Genomic DNA, 17,431 nt, shown 5'->3' on the forward strand with positions numbered 1-17,431 from the left:
CTTTGTTTGCTATGAATTCACTGCCAGATAAGGCTGAGAGATGGCCAGGAGTGCCACCAGCTTCCTCTGCCGCACATTCCATGTTGATAGCTGTCCCAGGCACGGGCCAACGCCTTGCAATTTTTCCTGGTGACAGTTACTACCGTAACAGCAGTTATAACTATGCGTGACGCTATAATCGTGCTCTGACAGTCTCCGGTGGGCTGTCTTGAAGTGGATCCTAATTCAGGCACCAAATTGTCTGCCATGATGCCAAAACGTCTGCGATGCTGTATCTACAGGACGAGGCGGAGGAGGCGATGTTGTCCCTTTGGACTTCATTCAAAATAATTATTACAGGACTAGACTGGTGTCTTTATTTTATTGCCGACTAGGAAAAACCATGAAAAATTGCCGAGAAGAAAGATGAAGTGTCTTATAAAAAGAAGAGAACAGGTAGTTCAGACAGCAAAAAGCCTACAACACCCGGTATTCCCAAGCGGTCTCCCATCCAAGTACTGACCAGGCCCTACGCTGCTTTACTACGGTGTTCGGACGAGAACCGGTATATTGAGCGTGGTATGGTCGTAGGCAACATACCTACAGAATTTAACTCATTTATGCTTGTCCTCAACCTCACGGACGAACGGATTGACAGTACGCCCCGTCTCTGCCACCAGAGGGAGCTTGAAGGCATCGGCCAATGAAAGCGAAGCTGTAGTGACTATGAAGGGCTGTAACCATGGGTGGGATGCTGATGGTGTAACAGTGCCTACGATGGACACGACACACCTGCTGATGGAGGTGTGGGCCTGATTTTCTGGACTGCGCGTTCTGCGTTCCGAGGTGCCATGGATGCTGCCCGAATGTCACGACGCGGCCCCGCATCAATCTTGCCTTCTAGAGAAGGAAAATGATGATGACTGTTTTATGAGGCATTCCAAGCATATGAATTCTTGCTTTGTTTGCTATGAATTCACTGCCAGAGAAGGCTGAGAGATGGCCAGGAGTGCCACCAGCTTCCCCTGCCGAACATTCCATGTTGATAGCTGTCCCAGGCACGGGCCAGCGCCGTGCAATTTTTCCTGGTGACAGTTACTACCGTAACAGCAGTTATAGCTATGCGTGACGTCATAATTGTGCTCTGACAGTCTCCGGTGGGCTGTCTTGAGGTGGATCCTGATTCAGGCACCAAATTGTCTGCCATGATGCCAAAACGTCTGCGATGATGTGTCTACAGGACGAGGCGCAGGAGGCGATTGGGCCCCTTTGGACTTCATTCAAAATAATTAGGACAGGACTAGACTAGTGTCTTTATTTTATTGCCGACTAGGAAAAACCATGAAAAATTGCCGAGAAAAAAAATGAAGTGTCTCATAAAAAGAGGAGAGCAGGTAGTTTAGACAGCAAAAAGCCTACAACACCCGGTATTCCCAAGCGGTCTCCCATCCAAGTACTGACCAGGCCCTAGACTGCTTTACTACGGTGTTCGGACGAGAACCGGTATATTCAGCGTGGTATGGTCGTAGGCAACATACCTACAAAATTTAGCTCATTTATGCTTGTCCTCAACCTCACGGACGAATGGATTGACAGTACGCCCCGTCTCTGCCACCAGAGGGAGCTTGAAGGCATTGAGCAATGAGAGCGAAGATGTAGTGACTGTCAAGGGCTGTAACCATGGATGGGATGCTGATGGTGTAACAGTGCCTATGATGCACACGACACACCTGCTGATGGAGGTGTGGGCCTGATTTTCAGGACTGCGCGCTCTCCGTTCCGAGGGGCCATGGATGCTGCCCGAATGTAACCATGCGGCCCGGCATCAATCTTGTCTTCTAGAGAAGGAAAATGATGATGACTGTTTGGGAGGCATTCCAAGCATATGAATTCTTGCTTTGTTTGCTATGAATTCACTGCCAGAGAAGGCTGAGAGATGGCCAGGAGTGCCACCAGCTTCCCCTGCCGCACATTCCATGTTGATAGCTGTCCCAGGCACGGGCCAGCGCCGTGCAATTTTTCCTGGTGACAGTTACTACCGTAACAGCAGTTATAACTATGCGTGACGTCATAATCGTGCTCTGACAGTCTCCGGTGGGCTGTCTTGAGGTGGATCCTGATTCAGGCACCAAATTGTCTGCCATGATGCCAAAACGTCTGCGACGCTGTATCTACAGGACGAGGCGGAGGAGGCGATTGGGCCCCTTTGGACTTCATTCAAAATAATTAGGACAGGAGTAGACTGGTGTCTTTATTTTATTGCCGACTAGGAAAAACCATGAAAAACTGCCGAGAAGAAAAATGAAGTGTCTCATAAAAAGAGGAGAGCAGGTAGTTTAGACAGCAAAAAGCCTACAACACCCGGTATTCCCAAGCGGTCCCCCATCCAAGTACTGACCAGGCCCTACGCTGCTTTACTACGGTGTTCGGACGAGAACCGGTATATTCAGCGTGGTATGGTCGTAGGCAACATACCTACAGAATTTAGCTCATTTATGCTTGTCCTCAACCTCACGGACGAACGGATTGACAGTACGCCCCGTCTCTGCCACCAGAGGGAGCTTGAAGGCATTGACCAATGAGAGCGAAGATGTAGTGACTGTGAAGGGCTGTAACCATGGATGGGATGCTGATGGTGTAACAGTGCCTATGATGCACACGACACACCTGCTGATGGAGGTGTGGGCCTGATTTTCTGGACTGCGCGCTCTCCGTTCCGAGGGGCCATGGATGCTGCCCGAATGTCACGATGCGGCCCGGCTTCAATCTTGTCTTCTAGAGCAGGAAAATGATGATGACTGTTTTGGGAGGCATTCCAAGCATATGAATTCTTGCTTTGTTTGCTATGAATTCACTGCCAGATAAGGCTGAGAGATGGCCAGGAGTGCCACCAGCTTCCTCTGCCGCACATTCCATGTTGATAGCTGTCCCAGGCACGGGCCAACGCCTTGCAATTTTTCCTGGTGACAGTTACTACCGTAACAGCAGTTATAACTATGCGTGACGTCATAATCGTGCTCTGACAGTCTCCGGTGGGCTGTCTTTAAGTGGATCCTGATTGAGGCGCCAAATTGTCTGCCATGATGCCAAAACGTCTGCGACGATGTATCTACAGGACGAGGCGGAGGAGACGTTGTTGTCCCTTTAGACTTCATTCAAAGTAATTAGGACATGACTAGATTGGTGTCTTTATTTTATTGCCGACTAGGAAAAACCATGAAAAATTGAAGAGAAGAAAAATGAAGTGTCTTATAAAAAGAGGAGAGCAGGTAGTTTAGACAGCAAAAAGCCTACAACACCCGGTATTCCCAAGCGGTCTCCCATCCAAGTACTGACCAGGCCCTACGCTGCTTTACTACGGTGTTCGGACGAGAACCGGTATATTCAGCGTGGTGTGGTCGTAGGCAACATACCTACAGAATTTAGCTCATTTATGCTTGTCCTCAACCTCACGGACGAACGGATTGACAGTACGCCCCGTCTCTGCCACCAGAGGGAGCTTGAAGGCATTGACCAATGAGAGCGAAGATGTAGTGACTGTGAAGGGCTGTAACCATGGATGGGATGCTGATGGTGTAACAGTGCCTATGATGCACACGACACACCTGCTGATGGAGGTGTGGGCCTGATTTTGTGGACTGCGCGCTCTGCGTTCCGAGGGGCCATGGATGCTGCCCGAATGTCACGATGCGGCCCGGCATCAATCTTGTCTTCTACAGAAGGAAAATGATGATGACTGTTTTGGGAGGCATTCCAAGCATATGAATTCTTGCTTTGTTTGCTATGAATTCACTGCCAGAGAAGGCCGAGATATGGCCAGGAGTGCCACCAGCTTCCCCTGAAGAACATTCCCGGTTGATAGCTGTCCCAGGCACGGGCCAGCGCCTTGCTTTTTTTCCTGGTCACAGTTACTACCGTAACAGCAGTTATAACTATGCGTGACGTCATAATCGTGCTCTGACAGTCTCCGGTGGGCTGTCTTTAAGTGGATCCTGATTGAGGCGCCAAATTGTCTGCCATGATGCCAAAACGTCTGCGACGCTGTATCTACAGGACGAGGCGGAGGAGGCGATGTTGTCCCTTTGGACTTCATTCAAAATAATTAGGACATGACTAGACTGGTGTCTTTATTTTATTGCCGACTAGGAAGAACCATGAAAAATTGAAGAGAAGAAAAATGAAGTGTCTTATAAAAAGAGGAGAGCAGGTAGTTTGGACAGCAAAAAGCCTACAACACCCGGTATTCCCAAGCGGTCTCCCATCCAAGTACTGACCAGGCCCTACGCTGCTTTACTACGGTGTTCGGACGAGAACCGGTATATTCAGCGTGGTATGGTCGTAGGCAACATACCTACAGAATTTAGCTCATTTATGCTTGTCCTCAACCTCACGGACGAACGGATTGACAGTACGCCCCGTCTCTGCCACCAGAGGGAGCTTGAAGGCATTGACCAATGAGAGCGAAGATGTAGTGACTGTGAAGGGCTGGAACCATGGATGGGATGCTGAGGGTGTAACAGTGCCTATGATGCACACGACACACCTGCTGATGGAGGTGTGGGCCTGATTTTGTGGACTGCGCGCTCTGCGTTCCGAGGGGCCATGGATGCTGCCCGAATGTAACCATGCGGCCCGGCATCAATCTTGTCTTCTAGAGAAGGAAAATGATGATGACTGTTTTGGGAGGCATTCCAAGCATATGAATTCTTGCTTTGTTTGCTATGAATTCACTGCCAGAGAAGGCTGAGAGATGGCCAGGAGTGCTAGCAGCTTCCCCTGCCGCACATTCCATGTTGATATCTGTCCCAGGCACGGGCCAGCGCCGTGCAATTTTTCCTGGTGACAGTTACTACCGTGACAGCAGTTATAACTATGCGTGACGTCATAATTGTGCTCTGACAGTCTCCGGTGGGCTGTCTTGAGGTGGATCCTGATTCAGGCACCAAATTGTCTGCCATGATGCCAAAACGTCTGCGATGATGTGTCTACAGGACGAGGCGCAGGAGGCGATTGGGCCCCTTTGGACTTCATTCAAAATAATTAGGACAGGACTAGACTAGTGTCTTTATTTTATTGCCGACTAGGAAAAACCATGAAAAATTGTCGAGAAAAAAAATGAAGTTTCTCATAAAAAGAGGAGAGCAGGTAGTTTAGACAGCAAAAAGCCTACAACACCCGGTATTCCCAAACAGTCTCCCATCCAAGTACTGACCAGGCCCTACACTGCTTTACTACGGTGTTCGGACGAGAACCGGTATATTCAGCGTGGTATGGTCGTAGGCAACATACCTACAGAATTTAGCTCATTTATGCTTGTCCTCAACCTCACGGACGAACGGATTGACAGTACGCCCCGTCTCTGCCACCAGAGGGAGCTTGAAGGCATTGACCAATGAGAGCGAAGATGTAGTGACTGTGAAGGGCTGTAACCATGGATGGGATGCTGATGGTGTAACAGTGCCTATGATGCACACGACACACCTGCTGATGGAGGTGTGGGCCTGATTTTCTGGACTGCGCGCTCTGCGTTCCGAGGGGCCATGGATGCTGCCCGAATGTCACGATGCGGCCCGGCATCAATCTTGTCTTCTACAGAAGGAAAATGATGATGACTGTTTTGGGAGGCATTCCAAGCATATGAATTCTTGCTTTGTTTGCTATGAATTCACTGCCAGAGAAGGCCGAGATATGGCCAGGAGTGCCACCAGCTTCCCCTGAAGAACATTCCAGGTTGATAGCTGTCCCAGGCACGGGCCAGCGCCTTGCATTTTTTCCTGGTCACAGTTACTACCGTAACAGCAGTTATAACTATGCGTGACGTCATAATCGTGCTCTGACAGTCTCCGGTGGGCTGTCTTTAAGTGGATCCTGATTGAGGCGCCAAATTGTCTGCCATGATGCCAAAACGTCTGCGACGCTGTATCTACAGGACGAGGCGGAGGAGACGATGTTGTCCCTTTAGACTTCATTCAAAGTAATTAGGACATGACTAGACTGGTGTCTTTATTTTATTGCCGACTAGGAAAAACCATGAAAAATTGAAGAGAAGAAAAATGAAGTGTCCTATAAAAAGAGGAGAGCAGGTAGTTTAGACAGCAAAAAGCCTACAACACCCGGTATTCCCAAGCGGTCTCCCATCCAAGTACTGACCAGGCCCTACGCTGCTTTACTACGGTGTTCGGACGAGAACCGGTATATTCAGCGTGGTATGGTCGTAGGCAACATACCTACAGAATTTAGCTCATTTATGCTTGTCCTCAACCTCACGGACGAACGGAGTGACAGTACGCCCCGTCTCTGCCACCAGAGGGAGCTTGAAGGCATTGACCAATGAGAGCGAAGATGTAGTGACTGTGAAGGGCTGTAACCATGGATGGGATGCTGATGGTGTAACAGTGCCTATGATGCACACGACACACGTGCTGATGGAGGTGTGGGCCTGATTTTCTGGACTGCGCGCTCTGCGTTCCGAGGGGCCATGGATGCTGCCCGAATGTCACAATGCGGCCCGGCATCAATCTTGTCTTCTAGAGAAGGAAAATGATGATGACTGTTTTGGGAGGCATTCCAAGCATATGAATTCTTGCTTTGTTTGCTATGAATTCACTGCCAGAGAAGGCCGAGATATGGCCAGGAGTGGCACCAGCTTCCCCTGAAGAACATTCCAGGTTGATAGCTGTCCCAGGCACGGGCCAGCGCCTTGCATTTTTTCCTGGTCACAGTTACTACCGTAACAGCAGTTATAACTATGCGTGACGTCATAATCGTGCTCTGACAGTTTCCGGTGGGCTGTCTTGAAGTGGATCCTGATTCAGGCACCAAATTGTCTGCCATGATGCCAAAACGTCTGCGACGCTGTATCTACAGGACGAGGCGGAGGAGGCGATGTTGTCCCTTTGGACTTCATTCAAAATAATTAGGACATGACTAGACTGGTGTCTTTATTTTATTGCCGACTAGGAAAAGCCATGAAAAATTGAAGAGAAGAAAAATGAAGTGTCTTATAAAAAGAGGAGGGCAGGTAGTTTAGACAGCAAAAAGCCTACAACACCCGGTATTCCCAAGCGGTCTCCCATCCAAGTACTGACCAGGCCCTACGCTGCTTTACTACGGTGTTCGGACGAGAACCGGTATATTCAGCGTGGTATGGTCGTAGGCAACATACCTACAGAATTTAGCTCATTTATGCTTGTCCTCAACCTCACGGACGAACGGATTGACAGTACGCCCCGTCTCTGCCACCAGAGGGAGCTTGAAGGCATTGACCAATGAGAGCGAAGATGTAGTGACTGTCAAGGGCTGTAACCATGGATGGGATGCTGAGGGTGTAACAGTGCCTATGATGCACACGACACACCTGCTGAGGGAGGTGTGGGCCTGATTTTCTGGACTGCGCGCTCTGCGTTCCGAGGGGCCATGGATGCTGCCCGAATGTAACCATGCGGCCCGGCATCAATCTTGTCTTCTAGAGAGGGAAAATGATGATGACTGTTTTGGGAGGCATTCCAAGCATATGAATTCTTGCTTTGTTTGCTATGAATTCACTGCCAGAGAAGGCTGAGAGATGGCCAGGAGTGCTACCAGCTTCCCCTGCCGCACATTCCATGTTGATAGCTGTCCCAGGCACGGGCCAGCGCCGTGCAATTTTTCCTGGTGACAGTTACTACCGTAACAGCAGTTATAACTATGCGTGACGTCATAATTGTGCTCTGACAGTCTCCGGTGGGCTGTCTTGAGGTGGATCCTGATTCAGGCACCAAATTGTCTGCCATGATGCCAAAACGTCTGCGACGCTGTATCTACAGGACGAGGCGGAGGAGGCGATTGGGCCCCTTTGGACTTCATTCAAAATAATTAGGACAGGACTAGACTGGTGTCTTTATTTTATTGCGGACTAGGAAAAACCATGAAAAACTGCCGAGAAGAAAAATGAAGTGTCTCATAAAAAGAGGAGAGCAGGTAGTTTAGACAGCAAAAAGCCTACAACACCCGGTATTCCCAAGCGGTCTCCCATCCAAGTACTGACCAGGCCCTACGCTGCTTTACTACGGTGTTCGGACGAGAACCGGTATATTCAGCGTGGTATGGTCGTAGGCAACATACCTACAGAATTTAGCTCATTTATCCTTGTCCTCAACCTCACGGACGAACGGATTGACAGTACGCCCCGTCTCTGCCACCAGAGGGAGCTTGAAGGCATTGACCAATGAGAGCGAAGATGTAGTGACTGTGAAGGGCTGTAACCATGGATGGGATGCTGATGGTGTAACAGTGCCTATGATGCACACGACACACCTGCTGATGGAGGTGTGGGCCTGATTTTCTGGACTGCGCGCTCTGCGTTCCGAGGGGCCATGGATGCTGCCCGAATGTCACGATGCGGCCCGGCATCAATCTTGTCTTCTACAGAAGGAAAATGATGATGACTGTTTTGGGAGGCATTCCAAGCATATGAATTCTTGCTTTGTTTGCTATGAATTCACTGCCAGAGAAGGCCGAGATATGGCCAGGAGTGCCACCAGCTTCCCCTGAAGAACATTCCAGGTTGATAGCTGTCCCAGGCAAGGGCCAGCGCCTTGCATTTTTTCCTGGTCACAGTTACTACCGTAACAGCAGTTATAACTATGCGTGACGTCATAATCGTGCTCTGACAGTCTCCGGTGGGCTGTCTTTAAGTGGATCCTGATTGAGGCGCCAAATTGTCTGCCATGATGCCAAAACGTCTGCGACGCTGTATCTACAGGACGAGGCGGAGGAGGCGATGTTGTCCCTTTGGACTTCATTCAAAGTAATTAGGACATGACTAGACTGGTGTCTTTATTTTATTGCCGACTAGGAAAAACCATGAAAAATTGAAGAGAAGAAAAATGAAGTGTCTTATAAAAAGAGGAGAGCAGGTAGTTTAGACAGCAAAAAGCCTACAACACCCGGTATTCCCAAGCGGTCTCCCATCCAAGTACTGACCAGGCCCTACGCTGCTTTACTACGGTGTTCGGACGAGAACCGGTATATTCAGCGTGGTATGGTCGTAGGCAACATACCTACAGAATTTAGCTCATTTATGCTTGTCCTCAACCTCACGGACGAACGGAGTGACAGTACGCCCCGTCTCTGCCACCAGAGGGAGCTTGAAGGCATTGACCAATGAGAGCGAAGATGTAGTGACTGTGAAGGGCTGTAACCATGGATGGGATGCTGATGGTGTAACAGTGCCTATGATGCACACGACACACCTGCTGATGGAGGTGTGGGCCTGATTTTCTGGACTGCGCGCTCTGCGTTCCGAGGGGCCATGGATGCTGCCCGAATGTCACGATGCGGCCCGGCATCAATCTTGTCTTCTACAGAAGGAAAATGATGATGACTGTTTTGGGAGGCATTCCAAGCATATGAATTCTTGCTTTGTTTGCTATGAATTCACTGCCAGAGAAGGCCGAGATATGGCCAGGAGTGCCACCAGCTTCCCCTGAAGAACATTCCAGGTTGATAGCTGTCCCAGGCACGGGCCAGCGCCTTGCATTTTTTCCTGGTCACAGTTACTACCGTAACAGCAGTTATAACTATGCGTGACGTCATAATCGTGCTCTGACAGTCTCCGGTGGGCTGTCTTTAAGTGGATCCTGATTGAGGCGCCAAATTGTCTGCCATGATGCCAAAACGTCTGCGACGCTGTATCTACAGGACGAGGCGGAGGAGGCGATGTTGTCCCTTTGGACTTCATTCAAAATAATTAGGACATGACTAGACTGGTGTCTTTATTTTATTGCCGACTAGGAAAAACCATGAAAAATTGAAGAGAAGAAAAATGAAGTGTCTTATAAAAAGAGGAGAGCAGGTAGTTTAGACAGCAAAAAGCCTACAACACCCGGTATTCCCAAGCGGTCTCCCATCCAAGTACAGACCAGGCCCTACGCTGCTTTACTACGGTGTTCGGACGAGAACCGGTATATTCAGCGTGGTATGGTCGTAGGCAACATACCTACAGAATTTAGCTCATTTATGCTTGTCCTCAACCTCACGGACGAACGGATTGACAGTACGCCCCGTCTCTGCCACCAGAGGGAGCTTGAAGGCATTGACCAATGAGAGCGAAGATGTAGTGACTGTGAAGGGCTGTAACCATGGATGGGATGCTGAGGGTGTAACAGTGCCTATGATGCACACGACACACCTGCTGAGGGAGGTGTGGGCCTGATTTTCTGGACTGCGCGCTCTGCGTTCCGAGGGGCCATGGATGCTGCCCGAATGTAACCATGCGGCCCGGCATCAATCTTGTCTTCTAGAGAGGGAAAATGATGATGACTGTTTTGGGAGGCATTCCAAGCATATGAATTCTTGCTTTGTTTGCTATGAATTCACTGCCAGAGAAGGCTGAGAGATGGCCAGGAGTGCTACCAGCTTCCCCTGCCGCACATTCCATGTTGATATCTGTCCCAGGCACGGGCCAGTGCTGTGCAATTTTTCCTGGTGACAGTTACTACCGTGACAGCAGTTATAACTATGCGTGACGTGATAATCGTGCTCTGACTTTCTTGACTGCGCGCTGTACGTTCCGAGGGGCCATCGATATTGAACGAATGGCACGACGCGGTCCCTCATCAGTCTTGTCTTTTAGAGAAGGAAAATGATGATGACTGTTTGGGAGGCATTCCAAGCATATGAATTCTTGCTTTGTTTACTATGAATTCACTGCCAGAGAAGGCCGAGATATGGCCAGGAGTGCCACCAGCTTCCTCTGCCGCACATTCCATGTTGATATCTCTCCCAGGCACGGGCCAGCGCCGTGCAATTTTTCGTGGTGACAGTTACTACCGTAACAGCAGTTATAACTATGCGTGACGTCATAATCGTGCTCTGACAGTCTCCGGTGGGCTGTCTTGAAGTGGATCCTGATTGAGGCACCAAATTGTCTGCCATGATGCCAAAAGTGTCTCATCAAAAGAGGAGAGCAGGTAGTTTAGACAGCAAAAAGCCTACAACACCCGGTATTCCCAAACGGTCTCCCATCCAAGTACTGACCAGGCCCTACACTGCTTTACTACGGTGTTCGGATGAAAACCAGTATATTCAGCGTGGTATGGTCGTAGGCAACATACCTACAGAATTTAGCTCATTTATGCTTGTCCTCAACCTCACGGACGAACGGATTGACAGTACGCCCCGTCTCTGCCACCAGAGGGAGCTTGAAGGCATTGACCAATGAGAGCGAAGATGTAGTGACTGTGAAGGGCTGTAACCATGGATGGGATGCTGATGGTGTAACAGTGCCTATGATGCACACGACACACCTGCTGATGGAGGTGTGGGCCTGATTTTCTGGACTGCGCGCTCTCCGTTCCGAGGGGCCATGGATGCTGCCCGAATGTCACGATGCGGCCCGGCATCAATCTTGTCTTCTAGAGAAGGAAAATGATGATGACTGTTTTATGAGGCATTCCAAGCATATGAATTCTTGCTTTGTTTGCTATGAATTCACTGCCAGAGAAGGCTGAGAGATGGCCAGGAGTGCCACCAGCTTCCTCTGCCGCACATTCCAAGTTGATATCTCTCCCAGGCACGGGCCAGCGCCGTGCAATTTTTTCCTGGTGACAGTTACTACCGTAACAGCAGTTATAACTATGCGTGACGTCATAATCGTGCTCTGACAGTCTCTGGTGGGCTGTCTTGAGGTGGATCCTGATTCAGGCACCAAATTGTCTGCCATGATGCCAAAACGTCTGCGACGCTGTATCTACAGGACGAGGCGGAGGAGGCGATGTTGTCCCTTTGGACTTCATTCAAAATAATTAGGACAGGACTAGACTGGTGTCTTTATTTTATTGCCGACTAGGAAAAACCATGAAAAATTGCCGAGAAGAAAAATGAAGTGTCTCATAAAAAGAGGAGAGCAGGTAGTTTAGACAGCAAAAAGCCTACAACACCCGGTATTCCCAAGTGGTCTCCCATCCAAGTACTGACCAGGCCCTACGCTGCTTTACTACGGTGTTCGGACGAGAACCGGTATATTCAGCGTGGTATGGTCGTAGGCAACATACCCACAGAATTTAGCTCATTTATGCTTGTCCTCAACCTCACGGACGAACGGATTGACAGTACGCCCCGTCTCTGCCACCAGAGGGAGCTTGAAGGCATTGACCAATGAGAGCGAAGATGTAGTGACTGTGAAGGGCTGTAACCATGGATGGGATGCTGATGGTGTAACAGTGCCTATGATGCACACGACACACCTGCTGATGGAGGTGTGGGCCTGATTTTCAGGACTTCGCGCTCTCCGCTCCGAGGGGCCATGGATGCTGCCCGAATGTCACGATGCGGCCCGGCATCAATCTTGTCTTCTAGAGAAGGAAAATGATGATGACTGTTTTATGAGGCATTCCAAGCATATGAATTCTTGCTTTGTTTGCTATGAAGGTGTTTGCCTGACTTTCTTGACTGCGCGCTGTACGTTTCGAGGGGCCATGGATACTGAACGAATGGCACGACGCGGTCCCTCATCAGTCTTGTCTTTTAGAGACGGAAAATGATGATGACTGTTTGGGAGGCATTCCAAGCATATGAATTCTTGCTTTGTTTACTATGAATTCACTACCAGAGAAGGTCGAGATATGGCCAGGAGTGCCACCAGCTTCCTCTGCCGCACATTCCATGTTGATATATCTCCCAGGCACGGGCCAGCGCCGTGCAATTTTTCCTGGTGACAGTTACTACCGTAACAGCAGTTATAACTATGCGTGACGTCATAATCGTGCTCTGACATTCTCCGGTGGGCTGTCTTGAAGTGGATCCTGATTCAGGCACCAAATTGTCTGCCATGATGCCAAAACGTCTGCGATGCTGTATCTACAGGACGAGGCGGAGGAGGCGATGTTGTCCCTTTGGACTTCATTCAAAATAATTAGGACAGGACTAGACTGGTGTCTTTATTTTATTGCCGACTAGGAAAAACCATGAAAAATTACCGAGAAGAAAAATGAAGTGTCTCATAAAAAGAGGAGAGCAGGTAGTTTAGACAGCAAAAAGCCTACAACACCCGGTATTCCCAAGCGGTCTCCCATCCAAGTACTGACCAGGCCCTACGCTGCTTTACTACGGTGTTCGGACGAGAACCGGTATATTCAGCGTGGTATGGTCGTAGGCAACATACCTACAGAATTTAGCTCATTTATGCTTGTCCTCAACCTCACGGACGAACGGATTGACAGTACGCCCCGTCTCTGCCACCAGAGGGAGCTTGAAGGCATTGACCAATGAGAGCGAAGATGTAGTGACTGTCAAGGGCTGTAACCATGGATGGGATGCTGATGGTGTAACAGTGCCTATGATGCACACGACACACCTGCTGATGGAGGTGTGGGCCTGATTTTCTGGACTGCGCGCTCTCCGTTCCGAGGGGCCATGGATGCTGCCCGAATGTCACGATGCGGCCCGGCATCAATCTTGTCTTCTAGAGAAGGAAAATGATGATGACTGTTTTGGGAGGCATTCCAAGCATATGAATTCTTGCTTTGTTTGCTATGAATTCACTGCCAGAGAAGGCTGAGAGAAGGCCAGGAGTGCCACCAGCTTCCCCTGCCGCACATTCCATGTTGATAGCTGTCCCAGGCACGGGCCAGCGCCGTGCAATTTTTCCTGGTGACAGTTACTACCGTAACAGCAGTTATAACTATGCGTGACGTCATAATCGTGCTCTGACAGTCTCCGGTGGGCTGTCTTGAGGTGGATCCTGATTCAGGCACCAAATTGTCTGCCATGATGCCAAAACGTCTGCGACGCTGTATCTACAGGACGAGGCGGAGGAGGCGATGTTGTCCCTTTGGACTTCATTCAAAATAATTAGGACAGGACTAGACTGGTGTCTTTATTTTATTGCCGACTAGGAAAAACCATGAAAAACTGCCGAGAAGAAAAATGAAGTGTCTCATAAAAAGAGGAGAGCAGGTAGTTTAGACAGCAAAAAGCCTACAACACCCGGTATTCCCAAGCGGTCTCCCATCCAAGTACTGACCAGGCCCTACGCTGCTTTACTACGGTGTTCGGACGAGAACCGGTATATTCAGCGTGGTATGGTCCTAGGCAACATACCCACAGAATTTAGCTCATTTATGCTTGTCCTCAACCTCACGGACGAACGGATTGACAGTACGCCCCGTCTCTGCCACCAGAGGGAGCTTGAAGGCATTGACCAATGAGAGCGAAGATGTAGTGACTGTCAAGGGCTGTAACCATGGATGGGATGCTGATGGTGTAACAGTGCCTATGATGCACACGACACACCTGCTGATGGAGGTGTGGGCCTGATTTTCTGGACTGAGCGCTCTCCGTTCCGAGGGGCCATGGATGCTGCCCGAATGTCACAATGCGGCCCGGCATCAATCTTGTCTTCTAGAGAAGGAAAATGATGATGACTGTTTTATGAGGCATTCCAAGCATATGAATTCTTGCTTTGTTTGCTATGAATTCACTGCCAGAGAAGGCTGAGAGTTGGCCAGGAGTGCCACCAGCTTCCTCTGCCGCACATTCCAAGTTGATATCTCTCCCAGGCACGGGCCAGCGCCGTGCAATTTTTCCTGGTGACAGTTACTACCGTAACAGCAGTTATAACTATGCGTGACGCTATAATCGTGCTCTGACAGTCTCCGGTGGGCTGTCTTGAAGTGGATCCTGATTCAGGCACCAAATTGTCTGCCATGATGCCAAAACGTCTGCGATGCTGTATCTACAGGACGAGGCGGAGGAGGCGATGTTGTCCCTTTGGACTTCATTCAAAATAATTAGGACAGGACTATACTGGTGTCTTTATTTTATTGCCGACTAGGAAAAACCATGAAAAACTGCCGAGAAGAAAAATGAAGTGTCTCATAAAAAGAGGAGAGCAGGTAGTTTAGACAGCAAAAAGCCTACAACACCCGGTATTCCCAAGCGGTATCCCATCCAAGTACTGACCAGGCCCTACGCTGCTTTACTACGGTGTTCGGACGAGAACCGGTATATTCAGCGTGGTATGGTCGTAGGCAACATACCTACAGAATTTAGCTCATTTATGCTTGTCCTCAACCTCACGGACGAACGGATTGACAGTACGCCCCGTCTCTGCCACCAGAGGGAGCTTGAAGGCATTGACCAATGAGAGCGAAGATGTAGTGACTGTGAAGGGCTGTAACCATGGATGGGATGCTGATGGTGTAACAGTGCCTATGATGCACACGACACACCTGCTGATGGAGGTGTGGGCCTGATTTTCTGGACTGCGCGCTCTGCGTTCCGAGGGGCCATGGATGCTGCCCGAATGTCACGATGCGGCCCGGCATCAATCTTGTCTTCTACAGAAGGAAAATGATGATGACTGTTTTGGGAGGCATTCCAAGCATATGAATTCTTGCTTTGTTTGCTATGAATTCACTGCCAGAGAAGGCCGAGATATGGCCAGGAGTGCCACCAGCTTCCCCTGAAGAACATTCCAGGTTGATAGCTGTCCCAGGCACGGGCCAGCGCCTTGCATTTTTTCCTGGTCACAGTTACTACCGTAACAGCAGTTATAACTATGCGTGACGTCATAATCGTGCTCTGACAGTCTCCGGTGGGCTGTCTTTAAGTGGATCCTGATTGAGGCGCCAAATTGTCTGCCATGATGCCAAAACGTCTGCGACGCTGTATCTACAGGACGAGGCGGAGGAGGCGATGTTGTCCCTTTGGACTTCATTCAAAATAATTAGGACATGACTAGACTGGTGTCTTTATTTTATTGCCGACTAGGAAAAACCATGAAAAATTGAAGAGAAGAAAAATGAAGTGTCTTATAAAAAGAGGAGAGCAGGTATAGTTTAGACAGCAAAAAGCCTACAACACCCGGTATTCCCAAGCGGTCTCCCATCCAAGTACTGACCAGGCCCTACGCTGCTTTACTACGGTGTTCGGACGAGAACCGGTATATTCAGCGTGGTATGGTCGTAGGCAACATACCTACAGAATTTAGCTCATTTATGCTTGTCCTCAACCTCACGGACGAACGGATTGACAGTACGCCCCGTCTCTGCCACCAGAGGGAGCTTGAAGGCATTGACCAATGAGAGCGAAGATGTAGTGACTGTGAAGGGCTGTAACCATGGATGGGATGCTGAGGGTGTAACAGTGCCTATGATGCACACGACACACCTGCTGATGGAGGTGTGGGCCTGATTTTCTGGACTGCGCGCTCTGCGTTCCGAGGGGCCATGGATGCTGCCCGAATGTAACCATGCGGCCTGGCATCAATCTTGTCTTCTAGAGAAGGAAAATGATGATGACTGTTTTGGGAGGCATTCCAAGCATATGAATTCTTGCTTTGTTTGCTATGAATTCACTGCCAGAGAAAGCTGAGAGATGGCCAGGAGTGCTAGCAGCTTCCCCTGCCGCACATTCCATGTTGATATCTGTCACAGGCACGGGCCAGCGCCGTGCAATTTTTCCTGGTGACAGTTACTACCGTGACAGCAGTTATAACTATGCGTGACGTCATAATTGTGCTCTGACAGTCTCCGGTGGGCTGTCTTGAGGTGGATCCTGATTCAGACACCAAATTGTCTGCCATGATGCCAAAACGTCTGCGATGATGTGTCTACAGGACGAGGCGCAGGAGGCGATTGGGCCCCTTTGGACTTCATTCAAAATAATTAGGACAGGACTAGACTAGTGTCTTTATTTTATTGCCGACTAGGAAAAACCATGAAAAATTGCCGAGAAAAAAAATGAAGTGTCTCATAAAAAGAGGAGAGCAGGTAGTTTAGACAGCAAAAAGCCTACAACACCCGGTATTCCCAAGCGGTCTCCCATCCAAGTACTGACCAGGCCCTAGACTGCTTTACTACGGTGTTCGGACGAGAACCGGTATATTCAGCGTGGTATGGTCGTAGGCAACATACCTACAAAATTTAGCTCATTTATGCTTGTCCTCAACCTCACGGACGAATGGATTGACAGTACGCCCCGTCTCTGCCACCAGAGGGAGCTTGAAGGCATTGAGCAATGAGAGCGAAGATGTAGTGACTGTCAAGGGCTGTAACCATGGATGGGATGCTGATGGTGTAACAGTGCCTATGATGCACACGACACACCTGCTGATGGAGGTGTGGGCCTGATTTTCAGGACTGCGCGCTCTCCGTTCCGAGGGGCCATGGATGCTGCCCGAATGTAACCATGCGGCCCGGCATCAATCTTGTCTTCTAGAGAAGGAAAATGATGATGACTGTTTGGGAGGCATTCCAAGCATATGAATTCTTGCTTTGTTTGCTATGAATTCACTGCCAGAGAAGGCTGAGAGATGGCCAGGAGTGCCACCAGCTTCCCCTGCCGCACATTCCATGTTGATAGCTGTCCCAGGCACGGGCCAGCGCCGTGCAATTTTTCCTGGTGACAGTTACTACCGTAACAGCAGTTATAACTATGCGTGACGTCATAATCGTGCTCTGACAGTCTC

At 49.5% G+C, this 17,431-nt stretch overlaps 18 non-coding genes across 18 annotated transcripts; all 18 read right to left on the minus strand.

The window, feature by feature from the left end:
- Positions 1 to 453: 453 nt before the first annotated feature.
- On the minus strand, positions 454 to 572 carry LOC140228146 (5S ribosomal RNA). Its single transcript, XR_011901150.1, has one exon. It is a non-coding gene; the product is annotated as a 5S ribosomal RNA (ribosomal RNA).
- Positions 573 to 1,391: 819 nt separating this feature from the next.
- Positions 1,392 to 1,510, minus strand: LOC140228164 (5S ribosomal RNA). The gene has a single exon (XR_011901166.1). It is a non-coding gene; the product is annotated as a 5S ribosomal RNA (ribosomal RNA).
- Positions 1,511 to 2,328: 818 nt separating this feature from the next.
- Positions 2,329 to 2,447, minus strand: LOC140228102 (5S ribosomal RNA). The gene has a single exon (XR_011901109.1). It is a non-coding gene; the product is annotated as a 5S ribosomal RNA (ribosomal RNA).
- An 819-nt stretch (positions 2,448 to 3,266) lies between these two features.
- On the minus strand, positions 3,267 to 3,385 carry LOC140228124 (5S ribosomal RNA). Its single transcript, XR_011901129.1, has one exon. It is a non-coding gene; the product is annotated as a 5S ribosomal RNA (ribosomal RNA).
- An 819-nt stretch (positions 3,386 to 4,204) lies between these two features.
- Positions 4,205 to 4,323, minus strand: LOC140228189 (5S ribosomal RNA). The gene has a single exon (XR_011901187.1). It is a non-coding gene; the product is annotated as a 5S ribosomal RNA (ribosomal RNA).
- Positions 4,324 to 5,142: 819 nt separating this feature from the next.
- LOC140228161 (5S ribosomal RNA) lies at positions 5,143 to 5,261 on the minus strand. The gene has a single exon (XR_011901164.1). It is a non-coding gene; the product is annotated as a 5S ribosomal RNA (ribosomal RNA).
- An 819-nt stretch (positions 5,262 to 6,080) lies between these two features.
- On the minus strand, positions 6,081 to 6,199 carry LOC140228190 (5S ribosomal RNA). The gene has a single exon (XR_011901188.1). It is a non-coding gene; the product is annotated as a 5S ribosomal RNA (ribosomal RNA).
- An 819-nt stretch (positions 6,200 to 7,018) lies between these two features.
- Positions 7,019 to 7,137, minus strand: LOC140228191 (5S ribosomal RNA). Its single transcript, XR_011901189.1, has one exon. It is a non-coding gene; the product is annotated as a 5S ribosomal RNA (ribosomal RNA).
- An 819-nt stretch (positions 7,138 to 7,956) lies between these two features.
- Positions 7,957 to 8,075, minus strand: LOC140228192 (5S ribosomal RNA). The gene has a single exon (XR_011901190.1). It is a non-coding gene; the product is annotated as a 5S ribosomal RNA (ribosomal RNA).
- An 819-nt stretch (positions 8,076 to 8,894) lies between these two features.
- On the minus strand, positions 8,895 to 9,013 carry LOC140228193 (5S ribosomal RNA). Its single transcript, XR_011901191.1, has one exon. It is a non-coding gene; the product is annotated as a 5S ribosomal RNA (ribosomal RNA).
- Positions 9,014 to 9,832: 819 nt separating this feature from the next.
- Positions 9,833 to 9,951, minus strand: LOC140228119 (5S ribosomal RNA). The gene has a single exon (XR_011901124.1). It is a non-coding gene; the product is annotated as a 5S ribosomal RNA (ribosomal RNA).
- Positions 9,952 to 10,949: 998 nt separating this feature from the next.
- LOC140228166 (5S ribosomal RNA) lies at positions 10,950 to 11,068 on the minus strand. Its single transcript, XR_011901168.1, has one exon. It is a non-coding gene; the product is annotated as a 5S ribosomal RNA (ribosomal RNA).
- An 820-nt stretch (positions 11,069 to 11,888) lies between these two features.
- Positions 11,889 to 12,007, minus strand: LOC140228068 (5S ribosomal RNA). Its single transcript, XR_011901076.1, has one exon. It is a non-coding gene; the product is annotated as a 5S ribosomal RNA (ribosomal RNA).
- Positions 12,008 to 12,997: 990 nt separating this feature from the next.
- Positions 12,998 to 13,116, minus strand: LOC140228194 (5S ribosomal RNA). Its single transcript, XR_011901192.1, has one exon. It is a non-coding gene; the product is annotated as a 5S ribosomal RNA (ribosomal RNA).
- Positions 13,117 to 13,935: 819 nt separating this feature from the next.
- On the minus strand, positions 13,936 to 14,054 carry LOC140228136 (5S ribosomal RNA). The gene has a single exon (XR_011901140.1). It is a non-coding gene; the product is annotated as a 5S ribosomal RNA (ribosomal RNA).
- An 819-nt stretch (positions 14,055 to 14,873) lies between these two features.
- On the minus strand, positions 14,874 to 14,992 carry LOC140228113 (5S ribosomal RNA). Its single transcript, XR_011901118.1, has one exon. It is a non-coding gene; the product is annotated as a 5S ribosomal RNA (ribosomal RNA).
- An 821-nt stretch (positions 14,993 to 15,813) lies between these two features.
- On the minus strand, positions 15,814 to 15,932 carry LOC140228196 (5S ribosomal RNA). Its single transcript, XR_011901193.1, has one exon. It is a non-coding gene; the product is annotated as a 5S ribosomal RNA (ribosomal RNA).
- An 819-nt stretch (positions 15,933 to 16,751) lies between these two features.
- On the minus strand, positions 16,752 to 16,870 carry LOC140228165 (5S ribosomal RNA). The gene has a single exon (XR_011901167.1). It is a non-coding gene; the product is annotated as a 5S ribosomal RNA (ribosomal RNA).
- Between the last annotated feature and the right edge of the window lie 561 nt (positions 16,871 to 17,431).

This window comes from Diadema setosum, chromosome 4 (genome assembly GCF_964275005.1).
Source record: "Diadema setosum chromosome 4, eeDiaSeto1, whole genome shotgun sequence".
NCBI classification, from domain to species: domain Eukaryota; kingdom Metazoa; phylum Echinodermata; class Echinoidea; order Diadematoida; family Diadematidae; genus Diadema; species Diadema setosum.